At 34.9% G+C, this 23,533-nt stretch overlaps 1 protein-coding gene and 1 long non-coding RNA gene across 5 annotated transcripts in view; one reads left to right on the forward strand and one right to left on the reverse strand.

Annotated features, from left to right (window-relative positions):
* The window catches only part of CaMKI (Calcium/calmodulin-dependent protein kinase I), a 481,648-nt gene that overhangs the window by 62,340 nt on the left and 395,775 nt on the right, over positions 1–23,533 (forward strand). The window lies entirely within an intron of this gene.
* LOC135844858 (uncharacterized) lies at positions 20,526–22,088 on the reverse strand. Its single transcript, XR_010558654.1, has 2 exons — positions 21,805–22,088; positions 20,526–21,719 (listed from the first exon to the last, which is right to left on the reverse strand). It is a non-coding gene; the product is annotated as an uncharacterized LOC135844858 (long non-coding RNA).

The raw sequence follows: 23,533 nt of genomic DNA on the forward strand, positions 1-23,533 counted from the left end.
CAGTAAATTTTATATTGAAATTTTCATTTTTTTTTCATTTTCTTTATTTTTTTTATTTTTTTTGATATTGTTCTTCAGATTATTTCTATTTTTGGAATAGTTAAATGTTTCCAAAGTCGGTGGGCGGGGGTTGGAATTCTTTCCCAAAGATTTTTTGTGGTTTTGGTAGTTCTGAAAAGATTTTCGAAGTACATACACTCAGCTCTCAATGAAGGGTGATCCAAATTTTAACTAAATCAAAGTCAACGAGTTGTAATGTTTCCCTCGTTAACAGCAGATGAAGTAATGATACGATATCGACACAGTTTTTAGAAGAAATCCTCCCAAGATCAATTCTCCCTCGCACTTGGCCCCTTTACCGATCAACTACTCCTCCCACATACCACCAATACCCTACGTACTACAATCATCTCGGCATAATTTTCCAATGACACTGACAACTATGCAAATCAATGGTGAAAAAAATTAGAGGTTTTTGAACCGAGGCGAGGGACAAGAGTTAATATCTATTTAACCTTTTGCAGTGCCACAACGGACATATAGCACGTTGCACCTCTATCGCCCATCATCCACCGGTATACATATAGGTTCAAATATTAGCAAACGATCCGCTTTAAATTTATTAACGACTTGGGCGAATCGTGCATAGACTATTATTGGACGGATACCTTGGACAGCGGCGCATGACTTTCATAAATAACGTGATCAACCAGCACCGTATAATTGTTGCCTGTCGATGTCATGAATCACCGACGAGCTGGTCCAAGCGGCGTTATATTCAATTCGAAATACATTAATCGCCTCGCCTCGCCTCGAGTTTATTGAAAAAAATCTTATCATTTTTAATTGATACGTACAGACATTATCGCGCGCTGTTTCATTAATTCCTGTATAACTTTATATTTTCGACCTTTTGGTGCCCTTTTGCGGACTCGGAGGCATTTCGTCGCCTATGTTTCTTACCCTCTTCGTCCCCTTTTGTGTACAACACGATGTGGTGATGATGAGTTGTAATTAGTTAGACTCGATTATGAGGATTTTATTTTCATAGAAGAAATGCAAAGTGGTCATTTGGATGCAGTCTGATGCGTTAGACCAGATGAAAAAGTATCTGAACACGAGCAAATTTGAAATTCCAGGCTTTCGACCTCCTAATTTAATAATTGTTAACTTACTATATCTGAAAATGATTTCAAATTTTTTCAGATTTTTTGAATTAAAAAAAAAAAAAGTAAATAGCTCTAATCTTTTTGGTTCTTTGTTAGCCCTTCTTTCAAAAAATGAACGGATTTTTCAAATTTTGTCCTCCTCATTCAATTTTATTAAAATTATAACTCTTCAAAAAACTCGAAATCTGGGTCGGAAAATAAATTTGTCCTCCAATTTTTGAAGCTTGCTTACCATAAAATGCATCATTTTAAACACGAGCCCGTTACGTAGGTACATTAATAACGTACAATGTCACTCTCAACATCACCCGCAGAACATGGTACATTGTTATAAAAATATGCTTCTGTTTGGAATAGTACACCAGATATAAAGCGTAAGATAAATTTGCATACGGACAATACAATGCTATGGCGAGAAGTGAGAAGAGAGAACTTGTTTCACGTCGACGACGCGACGTTTCAAATAAGCATAAACCATCAAAGTTTCACGTTTTAAATTTAAATCATTCGCTTAAAACGCGCAGACCGAGCAATATTTAACCATTACAAATTGTTGAACCGATATAGGGCTATGACTAAAATGAGACCTCGACTATTAAAGGTTGAAATTGGTCTGGGCAAAAAACACGCCAGGTACCCTTCGAATTTTGACTCGACGACGATGGTATTTAATTTCCAAGCAGCATCCTTTTGCAGTCGAGAAATTAGAGATAATTTCAAACTCGAGAACGAACCGAGTAACTAAAACTCTCGTACTACATTTGGAACGCGATACGATAACAATACCAATTCGCGAATCTACGCGTTTTCTCTTACCTTCGGAGTTCGTCGAGTCGACTCATTACACAACTTCAAAGCTGTAATAATGCATCATTTACGAGTTAATTTTTCCATTATTTCGCTCGAACTGCATTCGCCTTCGTAATACTGCTAACTCTGCTCTATAGCTACATTCGAACCGTTAAACCCCCTTAATTGGCGTTTCATCGTTGGTTAACTATTATACCTAGAGCTGCAGCTAATACCAAGTGACGGTATCGCCAACGAGTTGTAGATTTACTGCTGCGAAACCTGGCTCAGTGGCTCGCTATATTTTTATATGCCATGGAAAACCTTCCGAAGGTATTGAAATTGTACGTAATAAAATGAAAAACAAAGATAGAAGCAAGCAAGCTTACTTATGTTCTGTGTGTATGAAATCAGATACCTCCCCCCCTTGCCCTTCTTCTGGGATAATTTTAAAGAAATTTTTCATCAATTTTATAGTGTATTCGACTTCGAGTACTCGTACATCAGAATGAGAACTCAAACGGGGTACCTAAGTTTATTTATACCACTTCGGGCGAGAATTCAAATTAAAAATATTTTCCAACTTTCGAAAGTCGAGTCGCATCTTCTCTCTATCTTTTCGCATCTCAAAAAAGTAGGTATTTTACGATGAAGTGGGTATCGTATTTACACGTAATGCGAAATTTATTCGTTCGCTCGCCGCTTAAGGTACCTTATTTACCTACTTGGAAAAAAAAAAGGTGAAAAAGGCTGGTGGAGTGTTTGATATTTTGCCTTTTCTGACAATACCGATGCTGGTTTTGAGATACACTACTTGAAGGATTTTGTAAAACGAATTTTAATTTTCCATTTACGAGTGTTTTCCCTCAACGTTCAACAGATTTTTCGCACCTAATATTTAATATCATTCTTGGCGCTCTTCATCTTGTATGCTACGAGTATGTTTTTTTCCAGCGTGAATTCTTTTTTCGTCAGATTTCTGTTTGGGGTTATTTTTCATTGTTTGACAATTTTCACCGACGACGGTTTCATTTTTCGTATTTAATTTTCTTCGTATGTAGTTGAACACTTTGATGAATTTTTTTGGAAAAGAATTATAATTTTACACTCGAGTTCAAAGTAGGTACTTTGAGATTTTGTGGATTGAAGATTTTCTTTTTTTGCAGAAAAAACAACTTATTTTCTGCCACTACTTTGATTTAATTCAGAGGAGGAGAAACTGATTTCTTTTTGTAGAAAATTATTTTATACCAACGAGCTATTTTATCGTAGGTACTTTTAAAAATTCACTAAAAATCAAAAAATTCAATTTCGACAGTTCGAAATTTAAAACTTGGCTTCGAAAAGTAAGAGACATGTTCTTTCTGCAAGTCAAATTTCAGCCCAATCGGAGCTGATGAAGTTCCATTATTAGAATATTTAGGTGGACCCCCCCCCCAGGTCGACAGATTTGGACCAACTTCAGAAGAGACCCTCACCTTGAGTTAAAATTTTCTTAGAAAATATTTTAGCTCCTGAGGTGCCCCTGGAAGGGAGATATGGGTTCTCAAAAAGGAGGAATTTTCGAAAAAATCGTCAGTTTTTTAGTCATTATTGCCAATTTTGAAAAATCGAAAAAAATATCCAAAAACTCATGAAATTTTTTCAATTACAAACACTTGGCACTAATGCGTTCCGAAATTTTTTCCCAGTTTCAGAAATGAAATATTTCAACATTTTGGCATAATTAATGCGAGATATTTGTAAAGAAAAAATTTTCAGATCGCAAATTTATCCAAAAATGAGCGGTAGGATATGTAAATTTTCAACCGCTCAATAGAACCCCTAAAAGTGGTCTTGACTGCAATAGCATAAATCGACGAAGAATCTCTAATTCTTTCATTTTGGATTGTGCGATTTTCTCTAAAACAGGTTGGGTTGGGGCTAGAGCGAAAAAAAACACGTTTTTTTGAAAATGTTCCCTTTTTTTAGGGTCTTTTTTCCTCTCCAGGGGCACCTCCGGAGCTAAAAAAATTTTTGAACAGCTTTCAACTCAAAGCAAAGGTCTGCAGAATTTGGTAAAAATCCGCTGTTTTTTTCGCGATCCACACCCCATTAGAATACGTATTAGTCTGGCATATGGCAAAAGGAATACCTGCCCCCTCCCCGTCCTCTGGGAAAACATTTTTTAAAGGGTAAGTACATCCTAAGGAATATTTTGAAGTCAACCTGACAAAAAAAAAGTTGGCCTTACTAACAAAATGGTGGCCATTTTGATTGACAGGTCAGCCGAAATCGCAGATTTTGCTTTCCAACATAGGACTTGGACGAAATGTTTTGAAGTTTACAAAGCTAGGCAGAAAGAGCCTCCAAAAATTTGTCACCAGCCAAAATTTCAAGTCCTAAAGTGTATTTTTTGGTGAATTTTCAAAAATCAAATTCAGGTCAAAAATGAGAAAAAAAATCAAAATTTTACCAAATTGACCTAGAAAGCCGAAATTTGGGATGTACCCTATGTTTGACCTGCCAAATCGATCGGAAACGGTTTCAACCGGTTTTGAGCAGTTCTGGAGCCTCCAGAAGATTTTTGAAACTTGAAATTTCCACAAGATTTCATCAAATGAAGTTGGAAATCCGAAATTTACGCTGTACTCCTATACATGATTGGTGTAGAAAAAAATGTAAATTACTAAAACAGCGAGCACGTTTTAAATGTACAAAAAAGGAAACGAGACTTCTCACTTTTCATCGATGATAATGATAAACTTCAATTTTTGCTAAACAAATCATTTACTGATTTGAAAAAAAAAAACAATTGAACGTTTAAAATCAATTTTAAACCGCAAACAAATAGACACCCGGCTGTGCAGGTCATAAAAATACGAGTACTTGTTTTAAATGACTCCCCATAACAAACTTCGTTCGCCAACCAATCGAATATTCGACAACAAAAACACCACATCAGCTGTACGCGTCGTTTTATCAATTCGATCAATCACGATCATATCGATCGAATATCCAAGTGAAGAAAAGACGCATCGCATCGTTCACTACTCCTGTATAAAATCACGTCTATGACGTCACTCAATCAAGAAATTCCATCCAAGGTCACCACCAGCACGTAATCATATCACGAGCAAGTTCCTTCACTTGAAAAAAAAAACATTATAACATCTTTACTTTAGGAGCTCGCCGATGCACGACCGAGTTTACCCCACATCTATCTCAATTAGGTGTAGTTAAATCGGCCATTATTTCTGGTATCAGTTGAAATTAGGCGATTCGAATCCATCACGACATAAAACCAACACAGCATTTACTTAAGGCCTATGTAAGTCTAAGTTTCTCTTCTGCAGGCGAAAGCCTGGACTTATAATTTAGCTCGGAAACACGTCAAAGTTGAGCTTTATATTTTGATACGGTGGCACGCAAAGCCATCAACTCGCTACGGTGATATTTAAATTTCTCTGTGTGTACTATAGGTAGGACCCTACTCTACTCGTGCTCGTGTAGTACTCCTTCGTTCACTCACGTCCGTCCATCAGCTATAAAATGCAATTTTCGAGCCGATATTTGCGTGAAATTGCAAAACCTTGAAAATTCCGAACGCTATACTTAAATCAAACTTGTTGAGCAACTTACCGGTGTGGTGCGGCGCGGCGTATACGAGAAATAATAACATTCACTTGTTAACTTGCAAACTGCCATTATGTCGCTCTAGCCGAGCGTTTGTGTCCTCGCGATAACAAAATTGGTGCCAGGAAGCCCACCAAACTGGCCCATACAGTTTACACTTTTCTCCTTTTAATTACCGAATTTTATTAGTTTACAACTTCTCGCGTTCGCTTTTGTGTGTACATTTCGCCGACATCGACATGCCGATGTGTGAAGATAAATTCACTGTTGATCGTAGTTAGGTGCTGTGGGAGTAAGGCAATTACACTTTTACGACTCCTCATCGCACGATGACCTGATTTTGTTCGAAAATTTAAGCTCATTAACCTGTATCGAAGGTACACAGTACACAGTATACACTCCTAGATCCTTCATTGTATAGGTAAGTACACAAGCCAAGGGCGCATAGTCATCAAATAGGGGAAATATCGTGCGAATTAAGCGATAATCGGATTTTACAAGTACCTAATTTTACAATTGATTCCTAATTTAGGGCATGCATCACGTGCAGTGCATATAGTTCGGCATATTGTAATAATAGGAATAAGTGCAACCCCCCCCCCCGGGGGACAATCCCAGGGACAACTTTTTTCTCAAAGGAGATATCCTAAGGAACATTTAATTTAAAGCCTATTCGAAAATTAAAATTTCATCAAATTGAGTTATAAAACCGAAAAGCATTCTTAGTCTGGAAGACCGCTTAAGGATCTACTGCACCTCCCCCCCTCCCGGTCGATCCTCCGGGATACCGGGACAATTTTTTTCTTAAAGGGGAAGTCCTAAGAAACATTTCTAGTCCTTGTCCTCAAAAAAAAGTGGCTCTACTTACAAAATGGCGGTCATTTTGATTGACATGTCAGCCGAAATCGCAGATTTTACGTTCCAACATAGAACTTGCACGAAATATTTAAAACGTACAAAGGTAGATCGAAAGATCAGGCTAAAAATTCATCATCTGTCAAAATTTCAAGTGCTCAAGTGCCTTTTTCGATTTTTGGTGAATTTTTGAAAATCAAATTTAGGCCAAAAATGAGGGAAAATATCAAAATTTTACCAAATTGACCAAGAAAGCTGAAATTTGGGATATAGCCTATTTTCGACACGCCAAATCGATTGGAAACGGTTTCAAACCGTTTTGAGCAGTTCTGGATCCTCCAGCGGATTTTTTAAACTCGAAATTCCCACAAAATGTCATCAAATGGAGTTGGAAAGTCGAAAATTCATTCTGCAAACTAATTTCAATACGCTACGAAGTCAACTGCAGGTGGATTTTAAGTCGTTTTGGAGCCTTCAGTGACTTTTTGAAAATTACTGGAGCCTCCAGTAGATTTTTGAAACTTGAAATTTCCCTAAAATTTCATCAAACGGAGATGGAATACCGAAATTTACTCTGCACTCCAATCTTAACACCCTCTGAAGACGACTTCAGGTGGGTTCACGTCGTTTTAGAGTCTCCAGCAACTTTTTGAGAATTACTGGAGTCTGCACCAGATTTTTTAAATTTGAAATTCTCACAAAATTTTATCGAATGGAGTTTGCAAGCTGAAATTTACTTCGTAAACTAATTTCAATGCAATATGAAGTCAACTGCATGGTGGTTTCAAATGGTTTTGAAGCTTCCAGCTACTTTTCGGAAATTTTAATTTTCCAAAAAACGCCATACAACCTTTCAAAAAGTCGCTGAAGGCTTCAAAACGACTTGAAATCCACCAGCAGCCGACTTCGTAGCGTTTTCAATTGCAGAATGAATTTCGGCTTTCAATCTCCATTTGTGACGCGGTGAGCGATACCATACCATATGTCGGAAAACTTTTTTTTGAGATAATCGCGTTTTCATGGAAAAAGTCAGAAAATATCAAAAAAATTTTTTTTGTCGATTCATATACTATGAAGCCTATACTTTGGAATGGGTGTACCCACCGATCTCAAACACGTCGTTTTAGTGGTGAAAAACCGGTTTTACAAAAGTGCTTTTCATAAAAAAATGTCAAAAAAAAAAAAAAAAATATTATGATGTAAAACCATTAAAAGATGAAGAAAATCAAAAAAAAAAAAAAAAAAAAAATTTAAAAATGTTACAAAAATAACCCAAACTTTCAAACACGTTTTTCTCAGAATTTTGGTTTTTGAATTTCAAAAAATACGCAACTTTGAAATTTTGAAAATTTGTCAGATTTTAATATTTTGAAAATCTGTTTGCACCATTGAAAAGAGGAAGAAAAACACTACCAGAAACCACAATAAAACGAAAAAAATTTTTGCCGACATATGGTATGGTATCGCTCACCGCGTCACATTTGATGAAATTTTGGGAAATTTCATGTTTCAAAAATCTACCGGATTTTTAAAAATTCAGCAAAAATCAAAAAAGGCACATAAGCACTTGAAATTTTGACAGGTGATAAATTTTTGCCTGATCTTTCGATCTACCTTTGTTCGGTTTAAAAAATTTCGCGCAAGTCATATGTTGGAATGCAAAATCTGCGATTTCGGCAGACCAGTCAATCAAAATGGCTGCCATTTTGTAAGAAGGGCCACTTTTTTTTTTTTTTTTTGAGGACAAGGATTAGAAATGTTCCTTAGGACTCCCTCTTTAAGAAAAAAGTTTTCCCGGAGGATCGACGGGGGTGTGCAATAGATCCTTATGCGGGGCTCTCCGACTACCTCCAAACTAATTTCAATACAATACGAAAGTAGACATGCACGTGGATTTCAAGTTGTTTTGAAGTTTCCAGCTATTTTTAGGACCTTCATGGCCGATTAGGTGCTCGTTATTTTTTTCACCGACTTCATACTTCTTTGAAAATTTGAAAAATTACCCTTCCGCCTCTTTTGATGTAGAAAGATGAAATTCAGTCAACACCCTATTTTTGAAATTACTCCGAAGTGAATTTGAGGAAATTTCAATCCGTTTTGGAGCCTCCAGCTAATTTGTATTAGGAACTCCTGTCTTTCAAAAAATGGCACAAAATTTGTCCGAATCAACTTTAGCACGTACTGTGCAGAGTGAATTTTGATTTTCCAGCTCTATTTGATGAAATTATGTAGAAATTTCAAGTTTCAAAAATCTACTAGAGGCTCCAGTAGTTTCCAAAAAGTTGCCTGAGGCTCCAAAACGACTTGAAATCCACCTGCATTCGACTTTATATCGTATTGAGATTAATTTGCAGAGTAAATTTTGCCTGTATAATTCCATTTTGATGAAATTTTGTGGAAATTTCAAGTTTCAAAAATGTACTGCTCCAAAAATTTTCAAAAAGTCGCATGAAGACACTGTTCTCCTTCCTCTGGATATTTCTGTGAAAAAAAAACAGTTCAATTAAGTATATTCAACGTTAAACTGACGAATTCTTGCATCTCTGGTTGAAGTTTGTTCTACTCCATACTGACTTATCCAAATTAAGGAGATTCAAATTCTACTTTTCGGCGTTATCCAGACGGAGGGTGGTAACTATTGAAATGTACTTTTCTTATGATAATATTATGTAGACCAAGCAAAGGGATTGTGACCCAAAAATTTCATTTTTTTTATTTTTATTATTTTTTGAGGGAACCCAAGACCCAAATTGGAGGGCAGTCTAATATGCACTATCAAATTGTGCTTTTCTGACGCAAGTATAGATCAAATCCAAAGATTAGAATGTAGAAACCGTAAACATTTCAATTTTTTGGATTTTTCTTATTTTTGAGAACTTAATTTTTCAAGTTGAAAACGGGCTAAAATTTTCAGGAATTTTTTTTTTCGTAAAACCCAGTAAATAATTAGGGGGGTGGCAGCAGTGTTTTTGTTTCATTTCATTTTAATCGAACTTCAGTCCCAATGAAGTTAACATTTGATAGAAATTCTGTTCTTCAAACCTGAAAATATACTCGACTTGAAAGACCAATTTTGCGGTTAAACCCTCACCCTCAGCCAACGGATACTCAAAGAGGTATTTCTACAATACCCACCACACCTTCGTCTTAGCTTTCGGATCCAATATCCTGCTCGATTTGCGGCTGCGGCGAATCGAATAACGCGTAACCGAGAAAAGGATACGATACGATATAGGACGAGAGTGCGACGACGACGATATGTATTTTTATACGTTAAATTGAATTTTCGACCTCTTTATACATATAAAATACCTTTGTTATATATAATCGTCGAACGGACCCTTAAACGAGCCTGTATAATATTTTGCAGTCTCCATCGGGGTCGTTTAAAACGTCGAAAATAGACGCCGCTGCGGTCTATTTACTCGTACCAAAAGCGTACACGTAATAATATAACTTGATCAATGCGGAGGTGCGGCGAAAGCGGCGGAATTTGTATTCTCTCTCATTTACATCTTCTCGGTTTGCGCCTTTTACTCGCGATCGAGACGATAAATCGCGTCGTACCATTTTCGCATTATTTTATTGGCAATAAAACGACGTTTAATAAGATAAATTATATTTGGAAAATTCGAATGTTAGTATATACAGTCGTTAAAGAAGAAAAAATGACACTTTGTCGTCTGCGTATATCCTAATACGCCCACAATGGCAGCATTTTCTCAGCCATTTTTATATTCGTCCGAGTGTATATTAAGAATGGTATATTTATTTTGTATTTCTCGACAATTCATATACACGATAAAATACCATACCATACGTCGAGTTAAGGAGTAAATTCCTGCCAAATCTTACGCCATAAGGATATCGTATTTTTCTTCGCGATAAATTCGCGTATTTCAAAATCTGATGCGGTTGAGTTAATTTGATTTTTCCCACGTAGAACGCGAAGACTGCGACGAGAGATACGTTCTAATTTAATGGAAATATACTTCAATTTGGAGCATTTTCTCTACTCGTCATTTACGACGACAGTACGACAGAATAATTTTAATTTCGGCTGATTTTATTTAGCTGACGTGGATACGAATTAAACGACGCTCATTGACCGAAAAGCCACCGAAATGTTTTAATTTTACCCTCATAACTGGACGTCGTCCTGCTCTGTGCGTTTTTCAGCCCTGACCTCCTACGCTTTAGGCTCTGTAGTGTCCATTAATACTACAGCAAAACTCGTACGCATCTTGTGACACGTTTATCGCAAACTTGATAGAAATTTTCTGCCCAGAGTGTTCGTAAATGTAGAGGATGGACCTCAGAAGTAGAGGAAAAGGAGCGAAGTGCGTAGTACTTGTACACGTATTGATAATGACCCACGTCATCGGAAGATAAAAACAGCTCGCGTGAAAAGTGAAAACCCTGTGCGATGGTTTTTCATCATCACGTGTGTCACATTTTATATTACTACGTCGAGCAACTCGACATTGTATCAATAATTTAAAACTTTTTGCAGCTTTTAAAGCCGATGACTTTTTATCGAGTAAGTTAAATCGTATAGCAGCCTACGCCGACGTTTGTGTCAGTCCCTTCGTCTCTCTCCTCTCTGTTCCATTGTGAACTTGATTTATATAGGGAAGTTGAACCGGAGTCTTTTCCCCATTGGTACGTGGGTTACCTACATTTTTTTCTGTTTTCGAAGGTTTGTATTTTTGGAAAGTCTCGTGCAGGCATTTTTTTTTCTCATCTGCAGGCAATTAGAAATATAATGGAATGTGATAGCGTGACTTTGGTTGGACGTGAGACAATGTTTTGAGATAAGCATTCCTTTATTTATATTGTTGTATTCTTATTATACATTTTTTTTTTACCGCGATATTTTATTAAATGGGAGATTATGGAAGAAAGGGTACGAGGTGCTTGGTAAATTATTATTAAAGAAAGAAGTTTTGCGCAGCGTGAAAATTGTCTTTTGTTTGCAACGCTTGTTATTATATCTGACGGGGTTGAATAGAAGCAGGGTAGAGGAGCTAAGAATGATTTTAAACCGCGATAAAATTACGACCCCGAGGTATTTTGAATCAAGCAATATGCTACGCGAAATTATGTAGATAAAATTACAAAGTGAAATTAAGTCATTTTAAGCGATGGTATTTTTTTAAAAACATTTTCTGTCTTATTTTTTAATTTAAAGGGAGTTTTTTTTTGCAATTTTTATCTTCGTAAGATGTTTGTGTTGGTGTTTTTTAATGCTTTGTGAGAAATTAACGAGCGTTGTGTTGACCAAAAAATTGAGCCAGAGTTTCATAAAGGTCTGAACTATTTTGAGAATATGAGTGAATTATGTGCTGAATTGTGCATATCCAGATGTTTTCTATGGATTTTATGGAGCATGCAGGATATCTTTTGAGAGGTATTTCAAAAATTGTTTTAAAAATGTTTTAAACATGTTGCAAAAATGATGAAAAACTTTTTTTTTCTTTGTTGATGAACAATTTACTCACTGCCAGGTTGAAATTGATCCAAAAATAGTTTTTACTTTTCAGGCACCATCTCTTTTTGGAAAACATTGATGAAATGAGTATAGCTTTTGCCAAAAAAAATTGTCCAGGGTCGTTCCTTGTCAATTTGACCAAGAAGTGGTAAAGGGGGGGGGTCTGCGATTTTTTTTTAAATTTTCCTGTGGAAAGACCTTCCGAAGGGATGACCAATGACGCAAATCGCAACCCTCTAGCTCTTTTTTAAAGGCTGCTAGGGGATGTCAAAGTTTTCAGTGAACTTGAAAATATAATCCATTTCAACAGTGGATTACTCGATAACCGCGATACCTATCAAAATGAAACTTCTTCCAATAGTTAGGGCTTTTGAAAGGCTTTTTGATGATATCATAAAAATCAGTTTTGCCACTTTTTTTCGTACAAAAAATTAGCTCGAAAAGTTTCAAAACGTAATTTTCATATCGTTCCGACTCTCAAAAATTTTTTAAAAAATGTATTATAAACAACTTTTCAGGCTGAATAATGTATCAAAAAATTGGGATATCATTATTTCGTAAAATCGATTTTAAAAAATTTAAAGTTTGCGAAAAAATTCGATTTTTTGATTTAAAACATGAAAAAAAGTTTTGATTGGTGAAGTTGACCCATTTGACCCCTACGTTTACGTATCCGTTGAAAAAGTTGAAAAAACTCTTTCACTCGATGAAACAGACTCATCACAAAATATCAAAATTCGAAAAAATTCAAAAAATGAACGAATTTTAATTTTTTTGCTATGAGTGTAATTTTTATCAACTTTTTCATGAAATACATCAGAAAAAAATCAAAAAAGGCAACTTAATAAATTTATACTTTTTTCGATTTTTGGAATTGAAAATTCAATTTTTTCGAGGAAAAATTTCAAAAAAATCGCCGACACCTCCCTCTCTCTTTTCCAGTTCTTGGTTGAATTGATGTGTGATGTGGAATGACCCTCCTACCTTCCTTTGAAAGCAAATTCATCTAAAACAATGTACAATTGTACATGCTGCGTTCTCTTATTGTAAAGTGTGTGTCTTATCCATATTAAGTAAATTTAGATAAGTACCTACCTTTGAAATCTTACGCTTAATGAGATAATTGCATATTTACTAATCAACCTGTTTTTTGTTTTTCTGTTTCAGGTGAGTACAAATTTTTGTCGTAAAAATGAGAAGACATGATGATGAGTAAGTCAAATTATTCTTCGTGATGACTTCTTGAAACTAGCTGCCTTGGCATCTCTTTAAGTAGCGCCCTATTCGATTTTCACCGAAAGTTGCCTTCAATTTTTGGAGAGTTTTGAGCGAATGGGAATGATTATTCAAAAGTTTCTTATTATTTAGATAGTATATTTTTTTACTGATTATTTAATCAGTTTTAAACTTTTTGGAATGCCTTCCTTCCTCTCAGATCATAAAAATTCATCATTTTTCCTACGTCATGCATCTCTGATGCTCAGGAAATGTACATAACTTTTTACCGAATTAAGGAGGGAACTGCTTGAAAGAATACAGAGGGATTTTATCTGAAAAGATGAGTTGATATTTGAATCATTTTAGCAACTCGGTGTTTTCGAAAACCTAACAAACGATTTTTCATTCGTCACTTAGAATTTTTCCTGTTGATAGTTTGACCTATTTGAGGGCACGGCGGTGAGAGAGAGGTGGCTTAAGGGTCAGATCAAAAAAAATTAGCAGATATCCAAACTCTGGGTCTTCACATCAGTTACATTTTATTTGCACTTTGAAATTTATTTGAATCTCAATTAAAATTGTAAGTTTTTGTTCCCTCAAAGGGTGTTCAGATCTTATTTTGAAAATCAGTCAGTTGAAAAGAGGATAAAAAAGGGCCTTTATTGTGATTTTTAAAACTGTTATTTTCAGCTTTTGTCCTAATCATAAAAAGTCGAGCATTGACCTTGAAAGTTCAGTTTTTAATTTTCCAGATTTTATTAATGATTTAGAATTTTCGAACAGCTCTTAATGTGAGCTCTTGAAAAGTTTGTCTTCAAGTTCAACTATAATCTCGAGATGAGAGCCTTTATGAAAACACTCACCCCCCTCCTAGCTTCTGATGGAAAAACTCGAGCAAAATTGAAATGCTCGACTGTGATCCTCCTCTTCAGAAAGATGTGAAAATGATTTTTTTTTTTTTGGTAATTTCAATTTTACAAGGCAATTGAGACAAATCAATCACAGAAAACTGAAAGAAAATAAATCTTTTTTTGCTCTTTTAAATCAATAACAACGATTTTCATATTTTTTTTAGTGCTTTAAAAACAATTTTTTTTCGTTTTTTATAAAAAAATTTTCTCTTTCTCTCTCTTTTTAAAAATTATTGGAAAAAATCCAGTACAGTTTGTGAAAAACGTTTTAAAATTTAATGCTAAAAATTTCACCAAAATCTGGAAAAATAGTTCGATTTTCGAAAAAATTGTAAAAAATCAAAGAAAGAAAAAATTGCATTTTATTGAATGCTTTCAATATTTCAAACTTTTCATCTAATTTTAACTATGTACTTTTCGTAGAATTTTTCGAAATTTTATGTATTTTTTTAAATCGATTTTTATACAATTTTGAATTGGTTGGTAGCATTGCAATTAACTTTTAAGAGATTTACTACCCATTTATAAATTTTTTGATGCATTACTTATTCAATTTTGATTATATTCCTTCTCCGCATTAAGTAAGTACCTAAGTCAATTTTTTTAACGTTTAAATTCATTTTATTTTTTGATCTTTCCATTGCTCAAAATGGGTAAGCATAGTTTTTGCAGAAGGTAATTTTATTTGCTTCCGAGTGAAAGTACCTACTTTATCACGCTTGAAAAAATTACATACGCGAAAAAAATCAATCCTTTTCTCTCTGTTGCAAATCATATAATAAATCAGATCAGATAAACTGTATACGGAAGCTTTTCTCTTCAACGATGGCGTATTTTACTTTCAGCGCTGGTGGATTCGATTTTCCATCATTTTAACTCTCACCTCCGCGTTACCCATGATTTGTATGGTGAACGAGAAAGCTTTGTCGCTTTTCCGGTTACACAGAGTCAACATTTCAAAACACTAAAACGCTGATCGATGCGAGCTTTAAATAAAGCGGACAATTGACATATAAACAAATCTTTCGGAAAGTTTGCGAAGATTATACCATACACAAAAACCCGAATAGAGAGGAAAATTTCCATGAACGAAAATTATTCGCGGCACAGTTACCTAAAAATCTTATCTAGATTGCTCATCTTTTTTTTTCGTTTTCCATGCTGTTTAAGAAATCGTAATATCGTGAAAAGGGTTGAAAATTGAACTATAAAATTGGCTGGCGTTATGTTTTGGGTCGCCCTTAGCTTACTAGATCCAGGTTTTAGTTTTAGATATGAAAGTGTCAAAATGATGATGAGATACTCGTCTAGGCACAACATGTACATAAATCGATAAAATTACTTCATTAAGAAGAGTATTGTGCGAGGCATAAGTACGGTTAATTCGAGTCGAATTAAATTACTGAACATACAATCGAAACAATATAAACATAAACGCGACTATATCGAGTTGTTTTCCTTGCGACTTAATTGAGCATGTACGAAAACGAATACACGACGATGATGACGACAACGTGTGTACAACAACTTATTACGAAACGTGTGTTACTCTCTTCTGAAACAGATTTGAATTTCAAGCTGTCTCCTATATTATAACGAATTTCCACGAGTGGAAAAATTTTCCCAATATATGGCACGAGCCGAAAAACAGACTCGAGACGAGGAAGGACTATGGAGAAAGAGGCGAGAAAAACAAAATTGAATATTTAATCAAATCATCGACTAATATCCAGCCTGCGTGCTAATATTTAAACAGTGCAGCTCATTCTCGAGTGTTCGCCTTCAATATTGTAGATATATTTATTCAATTTACTCGTACGTAGACGTACGTATAGCTTTTATCATCTTCACAAAGTCTCTCGCTATATGTGATAAGATGCTCGAAACGATATCGAAAAACACCCAATTGTACGGATTGTTTTGCAACTTTACATATGTGTACTTATCGGTCCAGTCACCGTGGCAAATTCCTCGCGATAATGTAAATAAAATTTACATAAGAGTGTATTACGCTCGTACTTATTTTGATAAACACACGAGCTAGTAGCGTAAGCCTTTGACGTAAAAACGAAGCATTTCGAAAATTTACATTATCGTCAGATATTCTTTTAGAATTTTAAATGGGTCGATGAATTATTCGTGAATTTTTTTTTTTATTCGTCGTAGCAGGTGCAGGCAGATGCAGAATACTTTGTAATAGGTTGAGGGAAGTTATGAAGTTCACGTTTTCATGTTTTGAGATGAAGTTTTCGAAAAATGTAGTGAAAATTTATTCTTTAAGTCAATGTTGCCGAATTTAAAATGAAAATTATTCAATTATTATTCTTTTTCAAATAAGTACAGTAATATTATCACCTTGAGACTCTGATCCTTCAAGAAAATCATTTGAAAGATTCGAATTAACATTTTCTTGAATTTTTCATCCTTTGAAATTGAAGAAAAATGCAGTGGATACAGAATCCATGAAAAATTGATCGGAGTAAAACGCACTTTGACTTTTTTAAAACAAATTTTATAAATTTTTGAAATATTTTTCTCGTTCTTTAAAAAATTGGGCAACAACTAGGGCTGCTAAAAAATTACTCAACTGCGTTCCAAAATATTTCCAGAATTGATATCTTTCGATATTTTGGCGTAATTAATGCGAAATATTTGAGCACTAAAATTTTTCAAAACACAAATTTACTCAAAAATTGACGATTTGCAAATTTTTAACGCTCAGTAGAGCTTTAAAAGTGGTCTTGGATTTTAATGGAAATGGCCCAGGTCGACGTAGAATCTCAAATTATCATCTTTTGGAGCTGGACTATTTTTCGCAGAACAGGTTGGGCAGGGGCTAGAGCTAAAAAACCACAATTTTTTTCGAAAGTGATCCTCTTTGGGGACCTAACAGAGTGTCTACTGGCAAGAAAAAGGCGAGAAATTCGCATGAGTGGCAAAAAAGTTAGAAAATAGTACATATAGAAATTCCTTCGAAAAGCAAGAAAATTTCCAAGAATTCACATCAAAAATCTTTGAAAAATTGAAGTTATCCCACCAAAATTTCAAGTTTTCATTTTGTTAAAATTGATGTTGTTCTACTTTTTGAATTGAAAATTTTCCAAAAATTTTTCCCTCGCTTCGCTCGGACCATTCAAGATAGTATTTTCAAAAATTTTAAGAATTCAAAAATTGAATAGAAAATTTTTGATTTTCAGGTACGTTAAAATTTTGATTTTTGTCGGAAAAATAACAATTTTTGTTGGAAAAATGACATCATACACCCCCTCCCCCAAATAACATGACTTTGATCCGCATTCGAGTTTACGTTTTATTTTGCTACTGTTATCATCATAGAATTGAATTCACTTCAGTAGACTTGCCTCAACGTTTGTTTTTTTATGGGTAAGTACGTTTTTTTATTACTATTTTTTCATTTGAGAAATTAATTCACTTCTCTGCTTTGAAGAATAAATTTTTGAGAAATTTTGTTGGGAGGGGGGAGGTTAGAGAGGTTAGCGAAGATTATCTATGCGTAAATATGAAGAGGGGTAAGAAATGTCATTTTTGGAAGCAAGAAAAAAGCAAGAAAAAGGCGAGAAATTCGCTTTTTTGATTTTAGTAGACACTCTGCCTAAGATTTTTTCTGATGAATGTTTTCACTAAATTTGGTCAGAACTCTTCGACGTTTATTTTTCACGATGGGATTTGAAAGTACATTTTTTACGTTGAACCCTCATTTTTGTGAACTTTGAGTTTTCATTCATTTTTGTATTTTGATAATTTTTGTAAAGTGACACCTCTTTGTTTTGCCTGAGTTTTCTACGTTTGAAAATTTCTAATGCTGAAAACCCCGTCGAAATTTGAATCAAAAATAAAGAAAAGAATGTCGTGAATACCTCTCTAAGAGATTTATTTTTAGGGATGTGAAAGAACGAAAATTTTCCTTCATTTTTAACAAGATGAAATTCTTTAAAAAAATAACACAATAAGACGACTAAAAGTACAAAAAAAGGGCTGAGGAATTTTTTCTCGTCAAAGCACATCATCCGAGGTCATTTTAGAAATTAAATAATTGGAGTGGCCTGATTTCATCGAACCATTCGGTCAAATTCTATTCGTTTCCTGAAGTGTTGGAAGTGAAAGGTAGTTAATTTCTTGAAAAATTCTAAAAAATAATTGAAAAATGTGAAGCTCAACTTTGAAACTTTCTCGTCGCTACGCAAAGTCCAACTGTTTCTCAAATCACTGGTTTTACATTCTAAAAAATTTATCATCAATAAAATGAAATACATATTTTCGTTTTTTGTGTTTATCGTTTTGAAATTGAATACCTACCAACATGAGTTTTTACTTCCTTTTTTTTTCTGGGAACAACTTTGAAGTGTGAAGGCCTGAAAAATCTCATTTTCAAGGATAAAAACTCAAAAAGTACTTTTGTTCTGAGCTTTTATTTTTTTTCGCTGTCAATTTTGATAATTTGAGATGAAAAAGTTTTGAAAACGAATTTTAAGCAAATTTTAATTTTTTTTGAATAATGGTGATTTAAGCATAAAATTTTGCCATATCACTTTTCAAAAGCTTTCGGTCGACAACATAGCACAAGAAATGGAAAAGTAGATATACAATATGGGCTCATCACTCACACGATTTTTATACTTTACCAGCTCATCTTCGCTTTATGCTGCCGATTGCCAAATTCCAAATGACGTGCTTCCTTTCATTTCCATAATATTCGTACTCTAATCAGCTTCTCAGTCAATTACTCTTATGTCTTCATGTGGCATGAAAACATCAACGTCATCATCAGTGTTGGGGAGCGAAATTGTTTTTGTTCCGGTTCAGGCTCCGGCTCCGGCTTCTAAAATTAATTTGTTCCGCTCACGGATTCTGCTCTTACACATTAAAAAATAAGGGTTCGGGTTCCGCTCCGCTCCTGGAGCGATAAAAAATTTTGTTCCACTCCGCATTCCGCTCCAGGTTTCGCTCCGAACGAGTTTTTTGGGGTTGTTTGTATCACTACTAAAATAGGTTCGGATTTGACCTTGAAAACCAAAATAATCTGGGTATTTTTGTCAAATTTTGTGGAAAATCCAAAAATCATTGCTCAAACTCCAAAAAATGGACAAAAAATAGCGCAAATTATTAATTCCTTGAAAGTGAAACTTTAAAAAGTTGTCATGTTGAGCCACTCATTCATCATCAGTACCTGTGATAATGACATTGTCTTCACTCTTTGGTCTGGGAATACATGATGGGAAATAAAGTAAAAAAAAAAATGTAAATGGGTGCCAAGCCAAGTGCCATTTGATTCAAATATTCAAGATTCAAGTTTATTTTATCAATTCCAGTAAAAATTTGCAAATTTGGTTGGAGCGATAAAAAGGAACAAAATTCTTTTCGATTCAGTTCCGGTTTTCGTTCCATCAAATTCCATTTTTCCGCTCCAAAAACGCTCCGATCCGGAGCAGAATTCATTTTTTTGTTCCGGTTTACGGTTCAGCTCCGGAAAAAACCCAAATTTTCTTGCAATTTGGTTCCGATTCTGTTCCGATTCTGTTCCGCTCCCCAACACTGGTCATCATCGAACAGAAAACACAACACTCCAATAGAACGGAAACACCTCGATGATCAATCTCGCTTCTGGCAAACGATCTATTTACAATTGCAAACACGTTGCCGACACTTGAAATTCACTTATTTCTCTTTGAAGTCAGAACCAAGCCATCGATGAGCTGTAGGAGAAAGAAGTAGCGTGAACTGTTTCCCTTTTCGTTCAACGAACTCCTGCTCGGATTTTTTTTTTTAATTACGAAGTTTCGCAGATTCATAGTATACCATACTTGCAGCCTATACCTTTGCTGTTTTACCTTCGCCATCAGCTATGAGACATCAAGGTATATAATCTATTGTATACGAAACGTATCACCCAAATATAGGTTTGAAATTCAAATTAACCCGGTAATGAATATTTATCGACGATTTTCTAGCCTTGCTTAGGTATAATTGGCGCATAAATTTCAATTATCTTGTATTTTTTAACGAATATTTATTGTGCTTTTTTTCCGTGATAGTGCGTTGTTGTTTTTTTTTTAATTTTGGGAATTATTTTTTATGGGTTTTAATTGCTGGAATAATTACGGTTGTAGGTAGATTTATTGGTGGAGAATTTGGAAATGATGTGATTTTATTGCGAGTGGGGATTCAAAGCTGTGTAAGTTCATTTTTCGTTTATTTTTTCATTGACCTATCTACGTATTGGAATTCATAGTTGAATGGATTGTGCATTGGAAGATGTTGTGATCTTGTAATTTTTTTATGTCATTCGTGAACTTACTCAAATTTGATGCCGAATTTCGCATCTTATTCCCTCTACTGTTTCTACTCTCACTCGAAGTACAGTTGTTAAAGCAGAATTTTGAACCTTTGTTATTCTCTAAACATAAAACTACTTTCAAGTGTGAAATGTGAATGACAAATAAGTAAAGAAATTTACAATTTTAGTCAATTAAGATTTATTCTGTAACACACGAATTGACAATCATCAAATCATCGTGATTTTTTAGTAAGAAGGTACTTATTTTTAATTTGAGTAGGCACTTGAGAGCTTGATCAATCTTTGAGCCAACACTCGCAATCGGCAATTTCCAACCTAAACGTAAACACCTTTTGATGAGTGTTAAACTCCTTTTCAAGAACATGAATGTAATCAGGAAATAATTCCAACCCTCTCATTTTATTATCACGTTTTTGTACTGTTTCCATTAAAACGTCGAGTAGGTATCCTTACGATCGCAATGAGTTTACTTTGAACGTATCCGTTTTATGATTCATCTGATTCTGATTGATCCTCGACCTCGGTTTCTTTCGAGGATGTGCCGTCGGTAGTTATTGATTCATTGACTGCTGTGGTTTTGAATTCACTATTATTTCCGTTCGATGAATTACCCCGGTCTGATGAAAGTTTTAGTTTTTGGCGAAGCAAAGTATCCGAGTCAGTGGCGGTGTTACTGGCAGATTTAACGTTTTGATTTCGTGTAGATTGATCAAGATCACTGGCTTTGAGTTCGGTTGGAAATGTTGGTTCCTTACGCGAACTTTTCTTTGAGTTTTGTTTGAAGTGAGATCACTTTTTGCTGTATTTCTTTAGATATTTTTATCTGATCTTCGAGACCGGCTCCGTTGACATGTGTCATGATCTCCATTTGATTCGAAATGAATAATTGGTGAAGTGAGATTAGATTATTGTATCGCACTTCCGCTTCTGCCATGTTAAGATCATCGCTCGCTTCCAAACTCGAGGTCATTTCGATCAAAAATTTTTGTTTTTGAATAAACGAGTTTAATTTGCTGCCTGTGGGTAGATCAACGCTCGGTTGGAAAAATTTTTTCAACTTTGTTTCGAGGTTCGTTATTTTTTGCTGCATTGAGTTGCAAAAGTTGAGTTCAACGTTGAGTTCTCTCAAATCCACATTGTCTTGATATATTTTGCATTCGGTTGTAATTTGCACTTGGTATTTGATGAATTTCACGTTGAAAGAGATCAGTCGGTTATGAAGAGTTTTAGCTTCATCTCCACTTATTTCGTGTTTTATTAGAACTTCCATTTCCAGTTCACAGATTTCTTCAAATAATTTGATTACGGGTTCGAGTGAAAACATTTTGTTGGGATAGTGAGCTCTCCGTATTGAACTGCAATTGATATATTCGACTGATTAGGAGATTTCAACGACACGAATGATTATTTATTTATTTTGTAAAATGAAAATAGACTTACCCAGTTGTTTAAATTAATGATTTGATGTAGAATAGACCTATGTCTTCAACTTCAGTACGTAAACAAAATTAAAACAGAATTAAAACACATTTGCTGCTTGAAGTGCGTATGACCATGAGGAGATGATTTCGTTTAGTAACTGAATCTGAAATACTAGGAAAAGGGTAGGGTATCCTGGTAGAGGACTTCGCACTCTTACAATGTTCCGATCTGAAAAGAAGTCTTGTCCCTCTAGCGGCGTGTGATGGAACCAGTTTCAAATGCTATGATTTTGTTCAGTTGAATCGTCGACCGTATACAATGGACGAATAGTTCAAGCGGAGAAAAAGACGGCTACATTTTGGATGCAGAATCCAGGAAACCTTCTGCTCATGCGCCAAATATGATGCTTTCGGCGCTGGTGGAGAGAGAGACGGTTTCCTACCTCCTACCCATGTTCAACCAGTGAACCGTCTCTCTCTCCACCAGCGCCGAAAGCATCATATTTGGCGCATGAGCAGAAGGTTTCCTGGATTCTGCATCCAAAATCTAGCCGTCACATTTTGCCTCATTTTCACGGCAGAACTATTCGTCCATTGTATACGGTCGACGAGTTGAATTGAATTGAATCTTGGCTTGGTTTCTTGGTGTTGAATAAAAAGTGCCAGAATGAGCAGAATTCAAATGGCTCAGTCACAGAATTTGTGATAATTTTCCAACGTTTTATGGTAGATATGGATGAATTTCAAACATTTTTTGAATTGAAAAATAGTTGGTCCTGTTGCCTGTTGGTGCTAAAAAATTGCTGAAAAAGGATTGAAATTTTTTTTATGGAGGTGAGATTTTAATTCATTACTAATTTTTATCAACCCGAGCTTAACTTTTCGTGTGAAAAATTTTGAACTTCATGTGTTGAACTATCGGTAAACTTCAACCTGACTTATTTGATTGAGTGTCGCGAGGTTTTTCAGTTTCAAAAAAATTTTCATTTCAGATTTTGAGATCTGGAAAACAAAAAATTAAAATGCTCGAAAAATTGGAAAAAATTGAATTTTCTATTATATGTACCTAAGTACATTGTATTTTGATGAGATGGAAAAATTAAATTTTTCAAAACAATTTTTAGAATTTTTTCTGAGGGATAAAGTAACAAGAAATACTGGAACCTGATTTTCAATTAAATTGAAGATCTAGGATAAACCATAATAAATACTTTTTAGTAAAAAACCGCGCATTCTGACTACCCCTGTAATTTTGGTGCGTATAATCAAAGCGTTAACTGTTAACAATTTTTTCGAGTAATTTTTCCCAATATTTCTCGTCCGAGTTTTTTTTTCACGCAGCGCAGCGTGTTTTTTGATGGCTCTTTTTTTCCTCGTAATACATTTTGTAATTTACCCGTTTCATTTGGCAAACTCCATTGGAACGATTTCATCATTCTGTTTCGGTATAACGAAGGTTTTCCTCATAACGAAAAAAAATTGTTATTTCCTTTTGGGAAAAATTACGACGAAAAATTTCTATACTTACCCTCCTACGCAATCGACACAACAACTGGGAGCATTTTTCGCGATGTGCACGAAAGAGAATAATCACGAAAAAGTAATTTTCCTCATCATCTGTTTCTCTCTCTTTCTCGATGAAATACCAGTGGGAGGAATTCTGTACTCGTATTGCCCGAAAACGTTGAATTGTAGGTAGGCTGAAAAAATGTGTAAATTATGTCTATACCTATACCTGATATAAAATG

This window comes from Planococcus citri, chromosome 4 (genome assembly GCF_950023065.1).
Source record: "Planococcus citri chromosome 4, ihPlaCitr1.1, whole genome shotgun sequence".
In the NCBI taxonomy this organism is placed as follows: Eukaryota; Metazoa; Arthropoda; class Insecta; order Hemiptera; family Pseudococcidae; genus Planococcus; species Planococcus citri.